At 40.2% G+C, this 27,132-nt stretch overlaps 1 protein-coding gene across 1 annotated transcript in view; it reads left to right on the forward strand.

The window, feature by feature from the left end:
- ST8SIA4 (ST8 alpha-N-acetyl-neuraminide alpha-2,8-sialyltransferase 4) overlaps nucleotides 1–27,132 on the forward strand; it is a 129,962-nt gene that overhangs the window by 94,818 nt on the left and 8,012 nt on the right. The window lies entirely within an intron of this gene.

Below are 27,132 nucleotides of genomic sequence, written 5' to 3' on the forward strand. Positions count from 1 at the left end.
GAAGTTGAAATAAATTGAAGTGTAGAAGTGAACTGCAAATCCTTTATTGGCAATGCAACCTCAAAGTGGAACCACATCAGACTGCCCTTTGGGGTGTTTGCAGTATCCTTTTATACCCTTTAAGTTAAGTCCAGCAAACAGTTAAATAATGACTTACCATACTTTTCTGTTTATCGGATGACCCAATGTATAAGACGACCCCCTTTTCTAACCCCCAAATTTGAAAATTTGCACGATTGCACCCCTTTGGTCCTGAAGCCCTTTCATGGCTGTTTAAGGATCAAAGGGGTGCGAGTGTGCCGCCCTTTCATGGCTGCTTTACCCCGTGGCTTTGCAAAAGGCAGGGAAAGCGGCTGCCTTCCGTGTATAAAACGACCCTCAATTTTTTGTCTAATTATTAAAGTAAAAGTGTTGCTTTATACACGGAACAATACAGTAAGCACAAATGCTTTCAGAATCAGGTACAGTGGTGCCTCGCAAGATGAATTTAATTCCTTCCGCAGTTAATGTTGCCTTACGAAAAATTCATCTTGCGAAACGCGTTTTCCCATAGGAATGCATTGAACTCTAATTAATGTGTTTTATGGGCAAAAAATGTCAGAACAAAGTCAAATTTGGTTTACAAAGGGTTTATTAAGTGCTCTTTAAAGCCATACATATTGTGCAGATGATTTCAAAAATTTCAATCAAAAAACTTTAAATTTTTAAACATCATAGAAAAACATTTAAAAATCAGCAAACATGAGGAAAAAAACGGAAAACATTTGTCTTGCGAGTCATCAACCCCATTGCCAAAGCCATTTGTCTTGTGAGGTTTTTTTTCCTGCGAGGCATTTGTCTTGCGAGGCACCACTGTATTTGTACATCAGTGTTTCTTTGTTACCTATTTCTTTCCTTCTGTTGCTTATAAGACTTACTCTCTGTTATGTGTTACCTCCTCTCTCATATCTATGTGACTTGCTCATTTGAATGAAATGGCTCCTGTCTGTTTCCACAGATTGATAACTTTATTTTCTTTTTCTCTCACTCTCTGTGTCTGTCTGTCTCTCCTCTCCCCTCTCTCTCACTAGGGATACACTGTAAAGCATATTTTCTAAGTTTTTCATTCTTACCAATCCTGGTTTTCTTAAATGTGCTGGATACCTTGAGGATGAATTTTCAAGCTCTGTGAGATCCTTCGCCTCTAAGTGAGAGCAAAACACAGAGTGCTGCTGGGTTTTTTCTTCCTTCATGCTGGTTTCTGTAATTTGCACAAACTGCCTGTGCAAAATGAATTTCCTTTCCCTTTCAGAAATTGAGTACATGTAGTGGGAATGAGAGAGAGAGAGAGAGAGAGAGAGAGAGAGAGCAGAAGATGACTGGTTTATTGTTTGGAATCGGCCCTGTTCAATGCTTCCAGTCCTTACAAACCTCTGCATCAAATTATCAGCCATCATTGTTTTGTGCAATTTGCATTATTTATCTCATTTTCACAGACTTGTCTAACATGCACCAAAAAAATTGTTCTTCTTTTATTGTAAGGGCCACAGAATACTTTGCCCTCAGGAGGAAGAATAATTTTGTAGTTCCTCATTCTCACATGCAAAGATTTGTATCCCTCACATGCGAACACACAATGTGCACACACACACTCTGTCTCCTTACATTGCCCATATAATTCTAATGCAAATCGTTTTCTGACCTACTCTCTTTATTGCAGTGGTGACTGGTATGAAAGTCTCTTTAATAACTTATAAAGAATTCCTAGTATTCTCAACAGGGCCATCAGAATACATTTATTGAAGCAGGAGGATTTAAGGCAGAGAATATTGAGGGCTTGGGTGTAAGGAATTAAGGAGATTATGGGAAGCAATAGACTTCTGGGTGTGGAGCGCACTCTGATATACCTTTTAGCACTGATTCAGGCTCAAAGCTACAAAGTCGCATCTGAATGCCATATGGTTCTGACCAAGCAAAAAAGACTCAGATTGATCTGTGATGTTACTGATGTTTGACTCCAGAGAAATGCACGGTTCTGTTATGGAATATTATTTATATCAGCAGCGGTAGAAGACAAAACTAAAAAGCATTACCATATTTGCTGGTGTATAAGGTGACTGGGCGTATAAGACCACCCCCCAACATTCCCACTCAGAATGTAGACTTTGTTATATACTTGCTGTATAAGACTACCCCCTCTTCCGCATGCGTGATTCTGCTTTGGCTGCACCATGGGGAGAGTTCCTTTTGCCCCTTTTGGTTCCTTTTCGGAGAGAGCCAGGGTTTGCTGGAAGAAGGAACAGCAGAGAGGTGGCAGCCATTTTGGAGAGGCGGCAGCCATTTTGAGAGGCAGCAGCCATGTGGTCACATCTCAAAATGTCTGTCGCCTCTCTGCTGTTCCGACAGTCAGCTGTTCGGCGCTAGAGTCAGGCTGTTCCCAGGCTAGGAGCGGGGCTCTCCTCGGTCTTACTACCAGGTAAGTGACTTCGCTGGGAGAGAGGGAGGGTTTGCTGGACATGCATCCGGCGTACAAGACGACCCCCCCCCACTTGGAGGCATGTTTTTCAGGGCCAAAAAGTCATCTTGTACGCCGGCAAATATGGTATATAGTGTGGTGCTTCAACACTAGAGGCATTCAAGAGGAAATTGGACAACTATCTGCCAGATCTGCTTTGATTTGGATTCCTACACTGAGCAAGGATTTGGACTTGATGGCCTTATAAGTTTCTTTCAAATGAATTGTCCTAGGTTTCTGTGATATGTTGTTGTTATTTTTATCATCTGCTGTCAAGTTGCCTCAAATATATAGTGGCCTCCAGAATGTTCTGTCCTTAACAGCCTTGTGCAGCATATGCAGTTTAAAGCTGTGGCTTCCTTTACTGATCCAGTCCATCTCATGTAAGATCTTCCTCTTTCCTTGCTGCCTTCAGTTTTTCGTAGCATTGTCTTTTCCACTGAGTCTTGTCCTCTTGTGCGCAAAGTACAATATATTTGAACAGATTTCACACTTACACATATCCATTCACATTCATTCCTTCTATATGTAATAAATATGCCATGTGAAAAAAGACGTGTACTCAAAGACAGAAAACCCAGAATGGTGTAGTGAATAGAGTGGCAAGCTAGGGCTTGGCAGACCTGGGTTTGAGTCCCCACTTGGCTATAAAACTAGTAGAACCACTCCTTAAATATATCACTTATCTTGAAAGCCCAATTAGGGTCACTGTAAGTTGGTTTCAACTTGATGACACATAACCCACAGTCAAAGGTAGGAATCAAAACTAGTTTTTTATTCGTGCTTTGTGTCAGTAGTGTAGGTAGGGGGAAGGATAGAAAAATGAAGTCTGAAAGCATGAAGGTGATTCTGAAATATTTAAATTCAAAGCAGTATCGTTATCTCTACTCACACTGCATCAGTCACTCTTTCACTCTTTCTCTGCAAGTTGGCAATCAATATTTATAGCTGTAATAGCATTTTCTGCCACTAGTTCAATATTTGGGGTATTTTCCCATCTAAAACCAGTATTATAGAGCTTGGAACATTGCAAGAAGAGGCAGCCAAAATGATAAAGTGACACAGAGGCATAGAAGGTTGCTTTGGTCCATCCAGCCAAGCGTTGTTGACAGCTGAATGACAGCAGCTCTCTAGGGTTTCAGGCAGGAGATTTTTCTATCCCTACCTGGACAGGCTGGAGATTTCTAGGGACTGATACACTTTTCTGCTAGGAAGGACTGAATACACTTGAGGCATTACAGGGAGGCGGAGAGAATTAAACTGGGAAGAGGTTTCTGGAAGCCTCTGGCTTAAAGCTCTTTGAAACAGGGAACTGAACAAGGCCAATTCTCTTTCCAATTCTGCTTAATTTTTATTTAGAATTTATAAATATGTCAGTTTTGGTTTCTGCAACTTTCAGACCTGAAACCCAAGCTTGTTCTTTGGTAACTGTTTACAAAAAGACACACATTAAAGGAAATGCATGCAAAAAGCATTTGTGTGCATTTTCCTTTTAACATAAACAATTTTATATGCATTCTCTCTAATGTGCACATTTTTCACTGATGGATATATGTGTATCTCTCTCTCCCTCCCTCCCTCCCCCCCCCCAAATGGATGCAGTTTTGTAGTTTGTTTGTTTGTTTGTTTTTGGACTGCATTGCCAGATTTGGTGAAGTGAAAGAACTAAAGAAGGATTATTAATAACTTTCTGTTTTTCATATGAGTTTGGAAAGTGCAATTAAGTTGGTCTCCCGTCTCTAGTCCTAAGATTCCCAGTAAGTGTGGCAGGCTTGCATTTGATAGATGAATAATTGTCTAGCCTATACTGTAGTTAGGTTTATGTAACTGCTTGAGAATGTGCTTCTTTGTGAAATATATGATGAGCAATAATTATGTTGTAGCCTTGTATTTTGTGCCTCCTGTATATAAAGGAAAACAAAAACAGGTTCTGTTACTAAGGCACCACATTTGCAGAGGAACAGCTAGTGTAAAGACTTCTAGATCTGGCATGAGTTGGGTGAGAATACCTTTCCATGTAGGCTTATTATTTGTAAAACTATTCATGAGTCTTTAATCCTAACTACCATATTAACCAACATTTCTTCTAATATTTGTATTTGTGGAGAAGTAATTTGGTAACTGGTTCTTGCTATTTTTCTAAGCTTGCACATTTTAATTTCTTAAGTATTTTGCAATGCTCCAAGGATACATTTTTAATTAAACAGATTAGAGGAGAATGCAGCAGATGAAGCAAAGTGGAGGGATTAGTAGCAGAAAAGTCAGCCTGTGTGGCCTTGGGCAAGCTGAACAGTCCTAGGATGCCCTCAGAAGAAGGGAATGGTAAACCACTTTTGAGTACTCTCTATTTGGAAAACCCTAAAAAGGGTCACAATAAGACAGAATTGACTTTGACAGCACATAGATGATGATGTTTCTTAAGGGTACCTAGTGTGGTGTAGTGGGTAGAGTAATAGACTCCGGACCCCTGGGTTTGACCCCCCAGCAATGTCATAGAAACTCACTGTGGGGTGAAGCTGATAAAACCACTCCTTGAACACCTCACTTGCCTTGAAACAATCCTATTGGGGTTCCTATAAATCAGTTCTGACGTGATGACACATAACGACAAATATTTCTTAATGAAATAAGGGCCATTGATTTTTGTAAAAGTCTGGGTGGTCAAGTCTGACACCCCATGGTTTGGCTACCATCCTGGGAAGATGGCTGCCATGCTTTGGAAACTCATAAAGAAAGTGAACATACAGTGGTGCCTCAGCATACAAACTTAATCCATCCCAGAACATGATCGTAACTCCAGATGCTTGTAAGTTCAAGCACCATTTCCCATAGGAATGCATTGAAACGTGATTAATCCATTCCAGATGGGGGGGAAATCACCCCCCAAAAAACACTGCAAGACCCATCAGAAACACGATTAATCCAATCCAGCCAAAGGGGGGGAAAACGAAAAGCAAAGGAACCCTGCAAGCCCCATCGGAAATGCAAAAAGAAAAAAGAAACCAAAAAGCAAACAAATCTTGCAAGACCCATCAGAAATGGGGAGGGGGAAAAAAATCTAAAAAGCAAACAAACCCTGCAAGTCTCATCGGAAATGCAAAAAAAAAAAAAAGCAAACAAACCCTGCAAGACTCATCGGAAATGGTGGGGAGGACAAAAAGTAAACAAACCCTGCAACACCCATCGGAAATGAAAAATCCCCCCAAAAAACAAAGACTGCAACACCCATAACAGCATAGAAACATAACCCCCCTCCAGCCCAAAACCACACTGGAAAACCCACCCAGAACAGGCAGTTTTTAAAATGCAGAAAGCAGCACCTTACCAGGAAGTCCTAAGCCTCCTCCGAACACACAGGCTCTAACCACTGGGGCGAAAGAACTACAAAGAAGCAGCCTCTTCACCACCAACGGTTTTAGCAGTTTGAATTCCCCACCTTTTTCCCTGCCTTTTTTCCAATCGTAACTTGAAGCTTTGGTCGCAAGTCAAAGCAAAATTTTGTGGCCAGAGCTGGTCATAACTCGAATTGGTCATAAGTCAGGACATTCGTAAGTCGAGGCACCACTGTATGGTTATGGGAGAATTGGTGAACAGTGGTTGTGAATGAAGAAAAGACAGAGTTTGGAGATCTTGTTCCTCATGGTTTGGCTGCTATTTTAACAAACACTTACCATTTTGTATAAAGGCCAATATCTCCAGAGGACTACAGCAGAAGGAGGTGGCCTACTTCAGCTTTGGCCCAAGTATCCATTTTACTTTCTGCCCTTCTTTTGCTAATTACTTTCAGACATGCTGATCATGTCTCAGTTAGTGCAACGTGTATGTGAATGTTAATACGGCACGTGCTCTGGTTGCATTGTCTTGAAAATTAATCAAACTACCCATGTTATGAGGTAAATCATTCTGTGAAATTTCTGAGCCAATCAAACATGTGCAGGGGGATCATATCCATTTCTGTTTATTCATAACAGTGTTGGCAAAAGTTGATAAGAAAGCCTGCTTGAGCGTGATTTGTGAGAAAACTAAACATCACATTGGGGTGATCTGAAGGTAGTGACAACTGTGACAGTGGTCATGTGCCATTTGGCTAAAAAAATGATTTTGAGGTGTTTAACCTCCAACTTCTTTCTTCTTTTTATTTATATCAGTAAATACTGGCTAGGGTGGAGGGCAACACTCTTGAGCATGGCTTGCACCAGATTGTATCAGACACAATGGTAGGGCAGTTTACACCCTATGAGATTACCCTAAATTGTATTTGAGGTTGCATCCCATTTCCATATTCATTTATGTCTACATTGGCAAACTTTTGATAGTGCTTTGTATCAGAATGAAGCATTGAGCTGAGCAGCATCATTTTTCTCAGTTAGGAATATGTGGTGTTGATTATTTTTTCAGTTCTGCCCCCAGTATGATGACCTGTCATAAGGCCTGTTGAAAAATAATAAAACTCTTTCTAGCAGATTTGTTCTACATTTATGGCCAGCCTGCATTTCATGTCTTATACTGTATATACTGTGTTCCCCCGAAAATGAGACAAGGTCTTATATTAATTTTTGCTCCAAAAATGCATTAGGGCTTATTTTCAGGGGATTTTTTTTTCATGTACAGCAACCTACATTTATTCAAAGACAGTCACGTCATCATCTTCTGGTTGCTGCACAATGCTGCACAATGGTAGAGGGTGGGGTTTCACTTAACTGGGGCTTATTTTTGGGTAGGGCTTATATTGTGAGCATCCTGAAAAATCATGCTAGGGCTTATTTTCAGTTTAGGTCTTATTTTCGGGGAAACAGAGTAATAGGGTGAACTCATCACTCAGATGTGCATCGTGAAGCCAGAGCAGCAACATGCATACCCAGGAGGAGGTGGAGATGGGCACGAACTACTGGTTTGGCAATTCAGTGGGGTTCATTTCACAGCGAGCCTTCAAGTGGACACTTGCTGCTGGAGAGTGTGAGGTCCTGAACCGCATATCAGCTCTTCAGCTGGGAAAGAAATAAATTGAACTGCCTAACGAGCCATTTGTGCCCATCTCTAGTGGAAATGCTTTTCCTGAACTGCCTTACTTTCAATGGGCAAGGAAGGTGTTATAATCTTATGGAATACGGGATTTGTGACATAATCCCTATTGAGGCATTCTGTAGAAGAATTGAACACAGGAGAGGAAGGATCATGTTAACAGCAACACCTCTCTCCTAGCTTTATATGATTTATATGATTTAGGGCTAGATTTGAAGAGCACCTCCATGTAGATTATATCTAAGCATGCAGATAACTAGAACAGGGCATTGGGAATAGCATGGGGAATAGCATGTCACTTCCCTTATGTTTTTTTTCCTTAACTTTTTTGTATAACACCGAAATAAGATATTGACTGTGATTGTATAGTATAGTACAAGTCTAAGGTTTAACTACAGTACTTTCAACATTTAGAGATTTTAGATTTTTCCCTTCTTTTTTGACAAATGAAATAGCCACTGTATAAGAGTTATGCTTATAAAAACATCCACTGGACTAACTCCTGGGTACATAGCTAGACAAATGGGAAATGTACAAAGATATCATAAGGCTTTTCTGCATAGGCTATTCCTTTCAGTCTCTCTCATTCTCTCTCTTGAAAGAAATTCACTTTATTTTTGTCTCAGGGATAGAAGTCAGAGTGATTCATTGTGCCCTTAAGATCTGTCTGATGTTGGCCTTTTCATCAGAAGCTCATGCAAACGTCAGTAGTCCTGCCAAGACAACTAGGAATACATTTCTGCCTACAACAGCAAGAGAGCCATTTATCTTGGGTGGATGGCTTTTCCTCTAATAAAGTTCAAGAAAATAGTCATAAAAATAATTTTGTAACTACTAATTTATTCATTTATTTCCAGATGTCATCAGATATGTACGTCAATTCAGTTGTTAACAATGCAGGTAGTAGTAGTAGTAGTAGTAGTAGTAGTAGTAGTAGTAGTAGTAGTAGTAGTAGTAGTAGTAGTAACAACAATAACAATGGCAGTGAAAATGGAGAACATTTTGAAAACAACAGAAACAAAGGCTTGATATAAGAAACAACCATTTGAAAATAAATTAAACTGCTGGAAAAATAAACCACTACATGGAGAACACCTGAGAAATAATTCAATATGGGCATGGCTAAAATTGGAGCCACTAAGACAGAAACCAAAGGCTTGATTTTTACTGTACAAGAACAAGCACTCCAAACGAATGTGATGAAAGCTAGGATTCAAGGAATTAATATTAACAGCAATTGTCGACTCTACCAAGAAAAAGATGAAACTGGTCTGCACCTCATCTGTGAATGTCCAAAGATTTCACAAACAGATTACAAAATTAGACACAATAGAATGGCAAAATAGCGCACTTGTCATTATACAAAAATATAACTTGCCATCCTCCAAACCCCTACGGGAATCAGGTAGAGAAAGTATCTGAAAATGACAAAGCCAAGATCTTGTGGGATTTTCAGATCCAAACCAATAGACAATATGAATATAACACACTAGACATAATAGTAATAGAATGAAAAAATATGTCTGGATCATTGACATTGCAATTCCAGGGGATTCCAGAGTTGAAAATAAAAAATTGGAAAAACTAACAAACTGCAGAGATCCTTCAGTCTGAACACTGCTGCCATTGTCCAAAGGCATGTATGTACCATCTTTATTGTTGCAGAGTTTAGAATCTTGGCTAAATTCCTTTAGCTGTGCAGTGGAAGTACAGGGATTCATAAAGCAGAATGGCCTCAAGTTGCCTGATTTAGTCTATCCTTTTTCTCATCAACTGACATCTACAGTCACAGTAACTCACACAGACGTTAGTTGGAGAAAGATTAAAAACCATTTTCTTTAGTTACAGTTCTGAACAGATCAAACAGCAAACTAAAGGAAAAATGGCTACTTACAGCAACAGGCCTCAACAGACTAACATAATGGTTGTTGTGGGTTTTTCGGGCTCTTTGCCCATGTTCTGAAGGTTGTTTTTCCTAACGTTTTGCCAGTCTCTGTGGCCGGCATCTTCAGAGGACAGCAGAAGATGCCGGCCACAGAGACTGGCGAAACGTTAAGGAAAACAACCTTCAGAACACGGCCAAAGAGCCCGAAAAACCCACAACAACCATTAGATCCCGGCCGTGAAAGCCTTCGTGAATATAGACTAACATAAACTAATTCCAATGCACTACTAACTGCCAGCAAACAGCAGAAAGGGGGGAAAACACTCAGCATAGAGGTGTGGCTCTCTTTTAATTTAGGAGCAGGGAGGGACCTATTGGTTACTGGTAGATATATTAACCTGGCGTGCTCTGGTCCATGGGATCATGAAGAGTCAGACACGACTTAATGACTGAACAACAAAAATAGATCAACAGTCACCCAACTCAGAAAAGCCCCTCCCAGTGAAACCTATTAGAAGCAGCATGGAAGGATGTAAAACCTCCAACATTTATTTGCCACAAACTGTGGATGGGTATGAGCTTTTCAACCTTAAGAATTTATGTGTGGGTCATATATTAAAACTTTGAAACTATTTCTATGACAGCACATGCATAAATCTGTCTCTGCGGCCTGGTCCTGCCATGGCCACGGACCGGCACCGGGATGTGTATTGGGGGTTGGGAACCCCTGACTTAGACAACACAGCATGAAGTGCTTTATGCCCATCTCTACTTGAAAAACCATTACATGGATAGCAGTCTAGTTGCTTCCTGGATGATCATATCAATAAGCAACAATCAAATTGGTGGCTTAAATTAGGCCATCTTCAGGCCAAATTTGAGGGATTCATAAACACAATTCAAGACCAAGTTATTAGTAATAGATGTTATCAGCAGATAATAATGAAGTATAGTGGTGCCTCGCTTAACGGGTGCCTCGTTTAACGACGAATCCGCATAGCGACAATTTTTTGCGATCGTTTTGTGATCACATTGCGATGGCTTAGATAGGAAAATATCGCTTTACGATGATCGGTACTCTGTTTCGCATACCAATCATCGCATAGCAATGATTTTCCAACAGCTGATCAGCAGTTCCAAAATGGCCACCGGGTAAATAAAATGGCCACCCGCTGTGTTTTTGCCCGGATTCCTCGCTTACCGGGCAGCGAAAATGGCCGCCGTATGGAGGATTTTCGCTTAAAGTTGAGTTTTTTTGCCCATAGGAACGCATTAAACGGGTTTTAATGCATTCCTATGGGCTTTTTATTTCTGCATAGCGACAAAATCGCTTTGCAGCGATTTTTGCTGAACAGATTATAGTCGCTATGCGGGGCACCTTAATGTGTACCTGATGTAGGGCCTGACACAAATCTTTAAAAAAAACCCTATCATGTCATAGCTGGCTGTTCTAAGCTAACATCAACAGATTACATATGAAAGCATAACCAAGTTGCAAAAATCATTTTTCATCAGGTGGTTAGATCTTATGGAGTACTCACATCTTCACATCTGGATGGCTGAAGTGCCAATATACCACAATGCTTACAACTAGACTGAACATTGCTCCATGAGAATGCACACGCTTCCACAAAACACGCACAATATTAAATCAGTTTTGAAGAACCTGTACCAGCTCCCAGTTTAATTCAGCAATGTATTCACTCCCACAATTTGGCTCTTGAGTTGATGGTCTAAGAGAAATAAATGAATATCTTAGGGGATGGCTTTTTAGTTGTTCCTGCACAGTACCTCACTAGCAGATTGCTAGGCTTAGAATTTGTGGAAGCTGAAGTCTAACCATATCTGAAGGGACACATTTGCCCATTTCTGATCTTGTAAAAGTATATATTCTTGCATAAACATTAAGAAAAAGACCATGATTACGACATGCATTCTCAAAAAGAAATCTTCAAAGCAGCCTGAAGAACAGATATACTGTCCTGTCAGCAAATCCTGTCCTGGAATGTCCTGTCAGTGAATTTGGTACCAGGCCATGTTCCTGGAAGAAAATGAAGTATTCATAAGACTGTGGGGACCTTCAGCCATATATTTAAAAATAAATAAATAAAAGATTAGCAGCCAAAGGCAATTTAGTATTTTCAGCAAATATGATTGTCTCACAATACAGCTGCACTGCACCATAGTTGTCAGCATTCACACTCAGAAATACATGTACTTATCACATTAATTACCCCCCCCCCCGCAAAAAATATTACTGATTGGGGAGTAAACCCTGGTAGACTTTATGTCCAAATACACATGCATAGGATTGCTGTGAAGATCATATTCCAGGTACTTTTTATACCACAGGAACGGAGCCCTTTTTTCGTTTGTAGGAGAACAAAAACATCACGCTTGGAGGCCATGCTAATGGTGTTTTGATTCGGTATCTGCTTTTCAAACAGGAATCTTGCTGTGCCTAAAATATTTAACAGAAATACTTAGCACTCACTGAGGTCCAAGAGGGAAGGGGAGAAGGTAGTATTGATTCACTGAGTGGGACCTGCCATTAAAAGGAAATGGAATGTTTGACTCAATCTCCCTTTGTCATTGTGTATTTTCACATTGGATAAAATGGGAGTTATTGTACATGAGCTGCTTAAGAATACTGCTCATTGAAATCTTCTACATTAACATTTGTGCACCCATGTTGTGCCATCCAAGACTGAAATAATTGATCATGCTTTGTCTGGTCACAGAATCTCAAACTAGTGGCCTAGACTGGATGAGCTGCCTGTATGCAGTATGTCTCCAGATCCCCTTGCCTGGAAGAGAGTCCGTATGCTCTCAGACAAGCAGTGGACTGACAGACAAGGGGCAGCCGCTGAGAGAGTGAGAAAAGCTGCCAGAGGAAAATGTGTTGTAAAATAAATCATGACATGCTGTAATATGTCATGTGTTATTGTTCACCTAAGGTTGTAATTACCTAATTTTCAGACCTGCTAAGGACCAGATGATTTTTATTATGTCCTGATACAAAAAAAAAACAAAACCCTAGAATTCAAAGAGGGTGTGCTTACTTTTTCACATGATTGTATGTTCCAGGGGGCTCAACTTGAAAAGGTCTAGACATGTTCTTGCTGTGAGTTAGGGATGTAAAGAATCCTTGCTCCTCGCCAGGGATGCACAACTGATTGTGTAACAACTTGTTGCTAGGTGTAATGACCGGCACAGGTACACAAAGCGAACTTTACATTATGCCTGCATCAATAGGATTTTGCCCACTGTTCTGTGCTAGTTTGCGCTGAGAAAAATCATTCTTTTCTGTAGTTAAAAATCCACAATATCCCTCACACACTTACAGGACAAAGGGAATAATTCTGTGCTTCCTTTTCCTCACATGTGAGGAGACAGAATCAAGAATTTACATCCATAATGTGAGCAGTAATCTGGACAGTGGTACTTACACAAGAAATCACATTTGGTTTACTTTAAAAACAGCATGGATGTTTGTAATAGATACTGTTTAACATTAGATTTATGATTTTCATTAATTGATATAGAACCCTCATTATCCATGACGTCTACTGTATTAGGCAAAACATAAAGAGTAAAGGAATTCTGTACTCTGTAGCACTTGTCTGCTGCTATACCTTTAGGAGTCGTAGGGTGAAATGTTACAGTTCAGCAATTTGTTTCTCCTTAAATCAGGAGATATATAGCTCAAGACAGATGAGCATTGATTTAGGATGCTCTCTGGGATTTTGTGGCTGGGTTGTACATTTCCATCTATCTAATAATGAACCACAGTATAGTGTAATGCATTGTTTGGTTAGCTGGTTACGGACAGTTTTGAAACCACTACCATACATCTGAATAACTAGTACTTCTTGCATTAGCTAATCACTGAAGACAGAAAAGTACCTTTCCTTTACATGGCTTTTACATTTTGAAAGATGTGTCAGCAACAAAACGATGGCACAGATTCCTTGATGGAATCCTTGGGACTATACTCCAACCAAAGAGATCATCAGCTTTTTACCAAATAAATCTATAATTCTACCCTCTCTTTTTTGTCTATATGTATTAATTTCTGTGGGAAAAATGGGACTTATGCATATTAATTAACACATATTATTTAACACATATTTTTCTGTTAAGAAAAAGAAGGCTGTTGCCTTATTCAGACATTTGGCCTGAAAGTGTGGAGGGCTAAAAAAGCAGTGGAAATGTGAGGATCCAGAAGTTGCATAAACCATCACACTGCCAAGAACTTTAAAGACACCGTAAGTGCATTTTGCTGAACGTGCTTAAAGTCTTTCCATCTGTGTGATTAAAGTAATGTCATTGGCTACTGCAGATGGCCAATAATCAAATAATTCCTTCTTTAGTGTTGGAGTGTACATGACTCATGCACAATGGTTTATGAACTTGCATAAATCCACTTTTTAATTAGTGGCAGTCTGGTGCACTTAGTAATGTCACTCCCATTGCACAGGTGAAGCTGCAGAAAATACTTACCTATGGGTGGTCATGCCATGTTGTCATTTGATTGATTGATTACATTGGTATCCTGCCTTTCCTGCAATGAGTTGCTCTCATTGCCATGCTTGCTCTTCTTCTCGCTTTATTGAGAGAGTATGGCAGGTCCAAAGTTACCCAGTGAGCTCCGTGGCCAAGTAGGAGTTTGACCCCTCTTCCTCACTGAAATCTGGAACTGATGTGGTACACCAGCTTTCTGGCAGGAACTGTACAGAAAGCTGTTGTACCACATCAGCTTTCTGTAACATGGATGTTGCTAAAAGCAGTTGGGCTCATGTTGAATTATTTGCTTCCTCCCTTTGACATCTCAGCACATAGGGATGAAAGGATTAGTCAGCTCTGAGCCCCTGTCACTTGCTCAAGTGTTTCTTCATGAGTTCATTCCATCTTAAAATGTTTTCAAAAACAGATTTTCGTATGCTTGCAAACGCATATCGAAATGTGTTTTTTTCCTAATAAGAAGTATTTTCTCCCAGATAATTTGTATTTTCGAAAGTAGTTCCAAACATTATGATCAGGGACCTCTTGGGCAGAGACAAGAGTGCTGGCACAGAAATGTGACATATTCTCCTTAGGAAGACGTTTGTTGGTTATGTATGTAGGTGAAGCTTTCCGTTATGCATAGCTGCCTTCCACTTGCAGAAGCTGTTCCTGGATAACCTTTACTCAAGCAGCAGAAAAGTTGAACAGCCCACACTATGTCTGTAGCTTAAGTGGTGTGACTCAAACAAAATCCTCACCTTCATAATTTTAAAACTACAGTATTTCATTGTAGCATACATATTTTATATATGTTTTGCTACATTTAAAGGAAATGCAAAGTCCAAGGGATAATAGCCATTTGATCTATCGGCACACCAGTCCAGGAGATTTGCGTCCGTCTAGGAGCACACAAAGGGAACTATCTTAAACTCAGTCATGCCATTGGTGCCTCTAACCAAGGAATAGCACACTTTATTTGTCAGCGGTGACTAGCAACTGTTGTTCAGAGATCAGCAGCATTGTTTCCTAACCCTGATTGGAGAGCCCTGATACTTCTCTGGTTGCCTTCTATCCTACAACTTAGCCACATCTGATCTTGCTTAGCTTTGAAAATCAAATGAGAACGAATGTGTTCGGGATGGTAAGACATGGTGATTTGTTAGCTTTGAAATGCAGAGGCAATGAAAATCTTTAACCATCCCTAGTGTGCTATTTCTAGTTATATTTCCATGCTCCCATCACCAGCAGCCCTTTATACAGCTAGCAGTGATGTCACAACATACACAGACATATCTAAATGTTACAAGGGGGGCACAACTCAACATAGGGCTGACATTCTCAACAAAAGCCGCCTGTCTATGATAACACAGTTTGCCACTTTGGTTGCCCTCCAAATGTTCTGTTTTACCATTTTTGTCATCTCGAGACAACATGGCAATGGCCCTAATAGTGGAAGAGGATGACAGCTGATGTCCAACACACATAGAGGGCACAATATTGAAGACGGCTGAGTGGAGTCATAAATTATAAGCTGGATAATGTATTTGAAAATTCAGTGGAATAAGTTTAACATAAATTTCTATTTAATTATCATTAAAGTTGAGATAGAGTACCTAATTTTTAGACCAAAGCAGAAGATTGCATATAAAATTGGATATCTCTGTGCATTAGTTATAGATCATACACAGCTCTCTTACTCATGCATAAACTACGTTTTTCGGTTGACTACATACATTTGTACGTATTTGATGGTGAGAACGAGCTCCATCTATATAAGCTTGGTATTATTTTGAAATACTGCAAGTCCTTCTTTTTGAAAGATCATACGTCAGTTACTTGACATGCTGAGCCTTTTCTTCTTCCCAGGCTTAACATCAAAATTTGTACACATACAACGTACCTGTGGTGTTAGAATGTTAGATAGTTGCAATCTTTATGCTCGGGATAAATCAACTCCCCAGAATAAAACTCTGGATGACAAATAGTCCCAGCTATATGTTTAACCTTCCCTTCTTTACAGCCCAATCCTGTGCATGTTTACCAGGAAATAAATCCCATGAAGATCAAAGGGGCTTACTTTCAGGTATTCTTAGGATTAGATAAACTAGGATTTCTGTTAATTTTGTATCCAGTGCAAGGCACATCCATAATAAATCCCAGCTTTTTCATTCACCTCTTCTATTACTGAATATTTCACATGAATTATAGAGGAGGATGCTCTCTGTTTCTCTCTCTCTCTCATTGTCTATATTATCTTTCTATGCACAAATATGTCTGGGTTATTTTGAGTGAAGGCACATTCAACAGTAACCAAGGATATGTTTGCCAGTTGGAAGTTCATTAAATGAAGCCTCTGTTCTGGGTCAGTTGGGAGGATGTCATAGGCATCCCTGGTGGAGATGATGCCAGCAAGGACACCCCATTTGGCAGTGGTAACTGGGCAAAGATAATGATGAATGAATCACCCCACTGTATAAAGACAAGGAGAGGAACTGGCTGCTAACCTCAGTCATCATAGGACTGTGGTGGACGTTCTGTTTGGAAAACAGTTCCACTGGCCACTGCTGGTAAATGTGAGGAGTCGTGGCTTGTCAGCTGTGAATGCTATAGTTTGATATCCCCTCAAAATCTGCACTGAAGTTCTTTTTGTACATTGAAGCTGGAGTTTTCCAGCACCACCTGCAGCTGTGGGAATTTCCCAAAAAATAACATTTTTGTCTATCTTAGCATGTTGGCAAAAGTAAAGGAGGAAGGGATGTGTGAAGAAATGGATTTTGATCTACAAATGCTCACACCAAAATCTGCTCCTGTTTAAAGAGGTACATGTTTTTGCCTTTCCTCCTTTTTTCTCTTTCCCCTTTTGCCAACCACCGCTTCTTTCTTAGTCCAATCCCTTCTTAAGTACTATTCAGATATTGCCTTTCCACTTATGTTTTCAGAGGTTTCTTTTAGAGTGAATTGGATTAAGAGGAACCCACCTACTTTGTTTCTCATGAGTCCTGAATCTCGTTAGTGGAAGCAGATAGCCTTAATAGGACAACAGAAGCAGAGCTACAGCAGACATTCTCTTCTGAGGGGAGGTAATTCTGTCGTGTCTCTGAACCTGAAATGACAGAATAAGCCAGTCATTCCCAATGCACAGAAACACAGAACATTTATCCCCTGCTCCTGCCCCAGCAAAGACTTAACAGGAAGTCCAATTCACACTCCACAAATCAATAAGAGAACTAAAAGGCACTCATCCTTCTCTATTTTGCTCTTCTTTGGTATTTGTATAATGTACAGTCTTTTTACGTACTACCTTCCTCCTAGAAGCCTAAGGCAGCTTACAATATAGTTAACAAAAACAAATATAAATTTACAGATATGAACGTAGAATTAAATTCATTCTATTATTAAAATACAGTTAGAATTAAAACACTTTAAAATCTCTGAATTAAAGTACTAATTTTCCTGAAAAGAGGAAGAGCTAGCAAATCAGCCAAAAGCCAGTGTTTGAGGCTGTTAGTTGCAGAAGGTCTGCCTAAATAATCTTACAATCTTAGAATTGCAAAGCTGGAGGGGGCCCTATGGATCATCAAGTCTAGCGCTGTCAAGGAGGCAGAGCGCAGAATCAAACTCCCAATCTCCAGCTCTGAAGCCAGATACCATAATCTGCTCAGATGTTCAGAAGATGGAAGGACACCAGAGAGGCAACAAATCTAGCCCCACTCAACAAAAGATTCAAGGGCCTGGGAGCAGCCACAGAGAAGACCTTGTCTTTAGTTTTGATCAAACTTGCCTCTGAAGGTGGTGGGACCATAAGAAAGGTCTCTCTAGTAGATACCAAAGCCTGAAAGGTCTTGTAGGTGAGAATATGACCTTTGAGATGACTTGGAACCAACTTGTGTAGGACTTTATAGGCCATATCCAGCACTTTGAATTCTGCCTAGGAACAGACTAATAGCCCACAAAGCTGTTGTAGGTGGGAAATTACGGGTGCATAATTAAGTAAGTGTATTCTTTGTTCCCCAACATACCCAGGCAGATTAATGCTGCTACTTTCTTGGAGATTTCTTCCAAATGACAGCGTTTTCAAAAAGTTTTCCCCAAAAATGTAAAAAGAACAGAAGGATGGAGTGAATTAGGGATTCATTCTTTTTTTAAAAAATCATAAATTAAGTGAAATCAAATTAACCAATTTGTTCTTCTTTAATTGGAAGCAAATTGTGCAGAGGCACATACATCTATCTCTAATTGGAAGCAAATTGTGCATCTTCTTTTGTGGATAGATACTTCGGACTCACCAAAGTCCTCTTTCACACCTCAGTGGACTAATTTCTTGCATTTTATTTATACTATTTCATTGAATATTGATGATCTTCATCAAGAGATGGCAGGGCGGTGAAAGCAATAGGCACTTTAAAAAAATACCATAATGAAAGCCATTTTAAGAAAACATACAACACTTTGACCAGTTTAATAGCACATACTCGGAAAATTAACTGGCTTATTTTGATTATTTGAGGGAACAGGGATAGAATTTGTATCGTTATTAATGTCTAGGAAACATGTCTTTTCTTTTTCTTTAGGAATTATGTAGGTCTTTCATTGTCCTATACCCGGCATAAATCAAGTGTGTTCCCAAATTGCTGCATAATTATGTATTTTAGTATATGCCAAGGTAATTATAGTTTTGCAGCTGGTTACATTTGGCAGAATGAAATGTTGCACTGTCTAGAAACCATAGGTCTTTTTGACTTCATTGGGACAGCCATGTCTCACCTTGTACCACACCACACTCCCACACAGTGAGCAATTGCTTCCTCATAAAGACCACTCAGAGTGGCCAAAAAAATCATTGGCTGAAACCCTGTTCCTTTTTAACAGATGCAGAAGGCGAACAGCTTGTTTCTAGCCAGCAAAATAACAAATTGCTGCTGTGACTTTCAGGAGCGCCTGCACCCGCTTGCTTGGCACAGGCTCAAGAATCTCAGCACGGACTTGTTAATTGCCAACTAGCAACAAATGAATATTATGCCATTTGCCTTCCGTGTGCATAAAAAAGCAACAGGATTTCAACCACTGTTTGTAATTAATTTTGATTTCCCCCTTTTGTTCTGGACTAGGAAATTGTGGTTAACTGAAGAGTTGCTGGCTTGTTCAGGCATGCCAAGATAAGACTTAAACGGTCTGTCAAGCACAATGACAGCAATAAAAGGGACTCTAGATCAGGTGTGGGGAAGGTGCTACCTCCTAGTTGTCAGATCCCGGTGTCCATCCATCCCTGGCAGCAGTGGGAAATGCTGGGAGTTGTCATCAGACATCACCTGAAAGATTTTGCTTACCCTTACTCTAGATGAATAAAAGAAACCACAGAACAATGTATAGTACAAATGTGAAGTTCTTATAGTGGTATTACCATGTTTTGCATGTGTTTTCTTTTCAATGTAGCTGTGAAAAAAATGTACCAATGGGTACATGATTTGTGTGCCTACTTTTTTCTTCTTCCATTCTTGATCAGTGATCTTGAGAATCTTGTGTTTTGAAAAAGTCTTTCGATTTTGTTTTGCTGCTGCTGTAGGAATAGCTGTGCTTTCACAGTTTCTAGGCAGCCATGCTGTCGAGATCTGTATGTGTGCTTAGCACCTTTAGAGGCTTCTCAGACTTGAGGTAAAATATGATGCTCTTCTGGTTTACACAATTTTGGGATACAATGTAGGGTGTCTTGAGTGGCTCCCTGCTCCATTCATTTAATCATCATCATCATCATCTTAGAATTGCAGAGCTGGAAGGAACTCTGTGGATCATCAAGGCCAGCCCCTGTCAGTTCCGCCACCAGATACTTAAACCATTGAGCTATCCAGCAGTTCAAGAGGAAACCTAACTTTGCACAGTTGGAATAAGCTGCTGTTCAAGAGAGAGGGCTTTTATCTGCCATAGGTGGGAGATGAAAGTAAATAATGCTGTGTTCCATAAGCAACACTTGCCTCAGCCATGAAGCTGTTTTGTCAAAGATATGTAAGGTTTCCCTTTCAAGCACAGCTTCCCTGACAAGAACCCTTGCAATCCTCAGCCAACAGGACTTCCTTTTGAGTAAGTATGAACTGCAAGAAAGAAAATCTTTTAAAAGCAGAGGGCTTTAAAGCTGTCAAATATACAAAAACAAAAAAACAAAACCCAAAAACAAGAAATACACTAAGCAGCTGAACAAAATGCTGCATTAAGTACATTTTCTCCCTGAGGAAAATGAGTTTTGGAACAAATTGAGTCTTATACAGTGACAGATGTCAATTTCATTATTTAATGCACTACTTGGGGACCATAAAATAGATTAACAAATTGTGACAAAATGACAAGGGTATCCTCTGATGATTGATGAATACTTGTTGTTTCAGGGACTTCAAACTCCTAGGTCTCAAAAAAGGATCAACCATATTTGATCTGCTCTGAAAAATTCAGCACCTTATTTTTCTGCGGATAGTTAGGGATCTCCCTTTTTCTGCAGTTTTTCATGTTTTATATTTATTCCTTCCTTTCTTACATGATGGAACTCATGGTACTGTGCAGGGAAGGTAGTGCTCAGTATTGTGATTTTTACCACAGAAACTCACATAAATAGGAAATGGGAGGTGGGGAATAGCAGAAATAGGTTCATTGTTGTTTAATTTCTCTCCCACCTTTCTCCCAAAAAAAGGCCCCAAGGTGGCTTGCAAATGACTAAAAGATGCAAGCAAGGAAATGCAAAGACATATACACCTCAAAGAGACTTTTATTTGCATTTGCTTTACCTGTAGAAAACTGTGGGCTGTGCCATTGGATCATGACTTGGCCCCTCCCCCCCCATTTAAAAGGTAACCAGGGTAAGCCCTACCATTAGGTAGAGTGAGATGGCCACCTTAGGCATCTGTTTCAGGATGTCATGGATAGGCTGCGAACTGAAATTATTACCGTTATTCATGGTTTTTCTACCTGAGAGTGAAAGAATCATTTGTGGCACTTCCCCCCCTTCCTGAAGTAACAAATGCAGTGGTGCCTCGCTTAACAAGCAATTCATTTAATGACGAATTCGCATAGCGAATTAGTTTTTGCGATCACATAACGATGTTTTAAATGGGAAAACATCGCTTTGCGATGATTGGTAAGCTGTTTCGCTTACCGATTATCGCATAACGATGTTTTTCCAGCAGCTGATCGGTGGTTCCAAAATGGCCACCGGGAGAAGAAAATGGCCGCCCGCTGTGTTTTCGTGCCCTTTCCCCGCTTACAGGGCAGCAAAAATGGCGGCCGCATGGAGGATTTCCACATAACTGTGAGTTTTTTGCCCATAGGAATGCATTAAACATGTTTTAATGCGTTCCTATGGGCTTTTTTGCCCTGCATAGCGATGAATCCACATAGCGACGATTTTTTCGGACTGGATTATCATCGCTATGCGGGGCACCACTGTACTTCAGTAGCCCTTTAAGCTACAGTGTCATTTAACGTTCTGCTCTGTCTCAGGTAACAAAGTGCCCTAGGGGCTACCTCTCCTTCTATAGGTACCATGTAGCAAGCCTCCTGCTGGTCCCACTGCCATTGAAAGCATGTCTGTTGGAGATGCATAGGAAAAAATGGGTCTCCGGAAGTCCTTGCCAAAGGTGCTGAGTTGGCTCTCTTTTTTTGTGGTTCTCCACCAGCAGGCAGAGCCACTCTTATGTAAGCAGGCTTTTGACCTGCAATCCAGGCTGGCCTTAAACTCAGTTTAACTGGTTTAATGTTAGCTGTATCTTTCATTTTGTTTTTAATTGGCATGCATTTTAATGTATTTTGTTCTGATTTTTTTTCCTAACCTGTGTTTGTTTATCGTTATGCAACTTGAGTGCCTTTTGTGCTGAAAAGGAAATTGTTAAACAAACAAACAAACAAAAAGATATTTTACTGTGCTAGGGTGGCTTCTGACATGTCTCCAGAAAAGGGTGGGGGCTAAAGGGAGTACTGATTTGCGCAAACTGTCTGTGCTAATTTGTATGTATAGATGCAGAACTAGAAATGATGTTAAGAATTTATGAAATATTGCAGTATATCTCACTTATCTGTGGAAGTGAGAGATCTGCTGAGTCTGCTGTCCAGGTGCTGCTCACTGGGGATCAGCAGTTTCAAGGCCCTTGATTTCCCACCTATTGTTTCTTTAGATTTGGACAGGACAACCATTGAGATGGAGGACACATTTAAGATGAGGACTTCTTACTGGCAGCCCTTCAGTTGGAGGATTTTCTGTTCTAATTACCTGCTGTCAAGTCACTTTACGCTTACTATAACCCTCACCCTCCACCCACTCACCCCAAACTCCTCAGTGAATTTTCATGGACCAAATAGGAATTTGAGCCCAGGTCTCCTGAATTTCTGCTCTGCCCACCAAACTACACTGGCCTCAGCAGAACTCTGTCCATTTGGGATTATGTCTGACCATGCTATGTGACACCTCAATAGAGAAATACTTATTTAGAGAAACAAAGCAGGAGGAGGGTGGTGATGAATGCATCCTGATCAGCACAGTCTCTCAACTGTAAATAGAGCTATAGATGATTGCATTGGGCCTGCAAGTTGGGTACAGGGACGTCTTACCTCTCAACAATATAGCAGCTTATGTGCATTATGCAGTGTGCAGGAGAAAAGGTACTGTGTTTCAATATTTGGTCAAGTTTTATTAATTGTTCTTTGTTGTATAAATAAATATTATACTATTGCCATCATTTAAAAAAAATAATCCATTCCAAACATTTATTTAAATCTACGGTTCCATTATGAAATAGACAACATGTGTGCTTACTAGTCAGAAGAAAGGGAATCATTTAGAAGTGTTCAGGATTTGTGTGTGTGTGTGTATCTACTCCTTTCTGTCCTAAAGCGTAGTTCTGATTCAGAAGGAGGACTTCTTACATTGACACATGGATCTTTTAAAACAGAAATCTAGTAATCCTAATTTTGCTTCAGCCTACAGACTTGCATGTTGAATGCTTCCTTCTGTGTGCGTAGCTCCTGATTTAGCACTTGTAGTGTATGAACATTACTGCTGGTCACATGCAAAGTGAGTTTTTAGCTAAGAAACATTATCAAATAATAGTTTACTGTTCTGTGATTATTAAAATGTATGTTCGTCAAGGCCCAAAGACCTTAATTCCCGTGGGGCGATGTTATTGGTTTGGGCTGTTGTGAGGAAGAAGAATTCCCTCGGTAGAATCTGTATACTGTACTTCAACAAACTCTACCCTGGCCAAAGGATTTCATGGTGATCAAGAATTACCTGAATTTGCTCATTTGTACAATAGACCTAACGCATACAGTCCATTAACCAAACAATTACTTCTCTGGTTAAGCAGTTTTCCAGTAATCAGCTTTGACAGATCTCTTAGCATGACAGCAGTGCTGTCACTAACCAGTTCAGTAGTATAATCTAGGAATAAATTATAGAAGCCACATAAACATGTGGGTCAATTTTAAAATTGCTTTCAGTAAAAACTGGAAGCCAGGGATTTGCTGCCGTGAGATGTGCTGTTGGCTGATTAATTACAAATCCAGGCTCTGTAAAAGGATTTCAGTTCTAAAATGCAGGTTAAATGCCTTGAGTCATTTTGTTACTTGGATGCACTTGGATTCACTTTGAGAAGCTTGGAAGCTGTGGATGTTAGTCTGGAATTTTAAATGTGCTGTTGAATTGTAGAAACTAAGATTCAGTTTAGGCTCCTTTTTATTTATACAGAAGCCAAGAATTACTTTTTTGTCTCTTTGTCATTTCACAAGATCAAAACTTGGGGTTTTGATGTGTAGGCATACAGGTATGTCAAAATACGGGAAATGCTTCATTCATGTGTTTGTTTCATTTTCTGAGAGAAAACTCAAATAACTAAATTTATTCCTATGGTTGAGTATGAAAGTACACAGTCAAGTGAAGAAAGGGTGGCATGAACCAGTCAGGGCACATAAGGAATCAGAAATCCACTATTATTTACAGTCAGCCACAACTGCAGTAAAGATGCCTGGCTTTTAGAAATGGGGATGTTTGTATTCATATACAAATATTCCCTCACAGTTTGGCTTAATGAGGGTGTGCCCCCTGGGGCTGGACCATCCACTCATGCATCCTGCTGCAGTGGTGGCCCTGCTCATTCTTCCAATCGCGCCCAGAGCTCTTCCCACTCGACTGGCTACTTGGCAGCTGTGCGTGGAGACTCGTCCTCCCTCCCCCTGCCTGGAGTGGCCAGTCGAGCGCGAAGAGAGCAGTGCTCTGGGAGCAATTGGAAAGATGAGCGGGGCCGCCACCGCCGCAGGACATGTGAGTGGACAGTCTGGCCCCGGGGACGAACCCTCATTAAATCCAGCTGCGTGGGGATATTTGTATACGAATACCCCCATCTCTGCTTGGATATGTAGAGTAGCCATTTCCTCTAAGCTTTCTTTTTATATTTGTATCTGCCTGTCTGCCCATACATCATGGACCAGTTATTATTGCTAGGTGATGAGATTCACTTCAGTTCATGTTGAATCGTCCTGTACATGCAAGGGACAGAATAAATCTTTTGTTCTGTTTTCAGTTTGTTTGGCTGGTCATTTGCAGAATGCTATCTTTGCTATATCAGTCCAAGCCATTCTGTTTGCACTCCTGACTGTAAGCTACAATAGGTTGGGCATCTTGTGGCTGTTCAGATATTGCCATTCTTTGCCAAAATTACTAATGGTGCAAGATGGAGAGAACTGTAGCCTATCAATATCCAGAGAACCATACTTCCTCTGTCCCCTACATTATGAGATAATGATGATGGGTACCTAAGATTGGGTCCCTGTATGTCCAATTACATACAGAATACAACTTCTGCTTGCAAACTATTTTTGTATACAGTATTTGATCTAGAGCATTGTACAAGAAATATGAAGTGAAATCCTAAAATGCAATAAAGTACATAAAGTTACAGTATGTACATGCAGGACCAAAATAACAATTGTAAAACCTCGTAGAGAAGCTCCTGTGCGTCCTCTTTTGTGGAATAATGTTAGTAGATAATTTTCTTCCATTTGCAGTTCTTTGGATTGAATGTATTTATTTCTGGCCAGGTAGGCTTTAGAAGCACTTTATGGCCACCCTCAGCAAAAAGTGGGGTCAGGTATTTGCAAGGGACAAGAGACTCTTGAGAGTCCCCTAAACAATTCCTTCTGAGCTTTGAAAATTACTCTTTTTGAACTTCAGCACTGCGGAACTCCACCTCCAGTTTGGTTGACCTCTGGCTATGTCGGTTGGGATTGTAATCCAAAACAGAAACTTTTCCCTAGTGATGGTGTGCGTGCAGAGTGAATTCCCATGTATAGCAGCAGTAGGGAGTTTTCTCCAACTCACAGATGTTGGTTTCTAAAATGTATGAAAGAAAAGAGGATATGTGGAAATCCTGGTCTTTGATCTGGAAGCGTCCTTCCCTTGCTTTAAATGGTTGAGATTGACAATAGTTATGCAGTGGTGGTGGTGGAGACATTTTATATATTCTTACGGGCATTGACATTTCTTTTTTGGCACCTTGGTGGCAAAGGGCACTCACTAGGAGGGTCTGTTGATTGGCTTTTCTTCCCCGGCTAGGTACCAAAATGTGCCTCTGAGCATATATGCCAGGATAGCAGATTGGAATGAGCAGTAGACACAGAAAAGGCAGTAAAAGTCCTGTTGATGTTCATCCCAGGTATGACACCAAGCAAAGAAAACTGAAGTATCCAATTCTCATGGTCTGCTCTAGGCACTGGCATCGATCAAGCTGGCTAACCCACAGCCAGTCTGTGTGGTTGGCAAATCCACTCACTGTAAGGATTAGCGTTAATTTAGAAGATCACTGATAGGAACAGTGGCTGAACCTCAATGATATTCCCCCACTCCAACATTTTCTTTGTGTAGGTAAAGCCATTTTCACCTGCTGTTTTAAAGTTGCTTTGATTTCGGTTCAGAATCCCTTAATTCCTCAGCCAGCACGGACAGTTACTTTTCAAAACTCCACTTTTGTGTTTGGCTCCAATACAAAATAAGATTGTAGCCCTCGCTCTTCTTTTCCCTGTGAAATCTGTGCCAGAGTTTTTGAGCCACGAAAGCAGCTTTCTGCTTCAGCTTCAGCCCTGGCAAGCTGAGACATTTCCTGCTGCAAATCCTACAGCTAGATCTCCGCAACAGGTCCAGATTCTACAGGGTAATTGTGACTGTTTCCAAAGCCACTTCCAATTGGGAATTTGAGGTACAGCCTGAAATCCAGATTGATACCCACATGCCTGACCTCTATTTCCTAGTGATAAGTAGGAGCTTCTATTATCTTCTGCTATCGCTTGGGGTCAGATAACACTTTCAGCTTTGTGTGCAAGTAATAGTGGCTTGAGACTCCCATGCGCCATATAATTCTTGTTTGAACAAGGACCATTGTTCCGTCCACTTCAGCCAAAAATTATTTTAACCCATGTAACACAGGTAGATAATTACTATCAGGCCCTGCACTCGATTTTTCTTGAAATACATGCAGTGTTTCAGCACACACCAGAAGTACATTAAAATATATGCAACAGCACCTAATAAATTAATGCTGGTTTTGCACCTTCATTAAGTTGCCATAAGTGGAACTGATGAATAATTACTAACATAATTACCATCCAGTGTTTTGGCGCAGTTAAGAGTGGAATGCATCGCTTTATCTGTTTTATCTTCAGCTAGCAATAATAACAAGAGTGCTCCTGATTGAAGCTTATGGAAAAGCAACAAGTCTGAATGAAAATGAAGGAATTAAAGTTCTGTGAGGAAAGTATCTAGTATACTGTCTGCTTGCAAAATGCATTTGTTTTATGTTTATTCAACATGCGCTAGAACAAGTGGCCCTTAATTATCTCCTGGAGAATTTGCTGCTACTTCTTCCTAGAATTAAGAGAAAATAATTCTAAAATTAGCAAGTGTTCTCTTTAATGCCCCCACCCATGTTGGTCAGTGTTGCCTCAACATTTTGTTTTATAGAAGTTCAAGTCACGAGCAATAAATGCTTTGAAGGAGAAAAAAAAACCCTGCTCAACATGTGATTAATAGCATCCAACGCTGAACCCAGCAGTGCAGATTTTCAGCATTGCTGTACAGTATTCAGGAGATTCTACTCAACATCAGAAAAGGACTGTGATCTAGGATTAGTGAAACAAACAGTCCTGTATGATACAGTCTAAATTTCTCACAGATATGTTTTGGTACATTTAAGCCTTCCTG

Source organism: Pogona vitticeps, chromosome 2, assembly GCF_051106095.1.
Source record: "Pogona vitticeps strain Pit_001003342236 chromosome 2, PviZW2.1, whole genome shotgun sequence".
Lineage (NCBI taxonomy): Eukaryota > Metazoa > Chordata > Lepidosauria > Squamata > Agamidae > Pogona > Pogona vitticeps.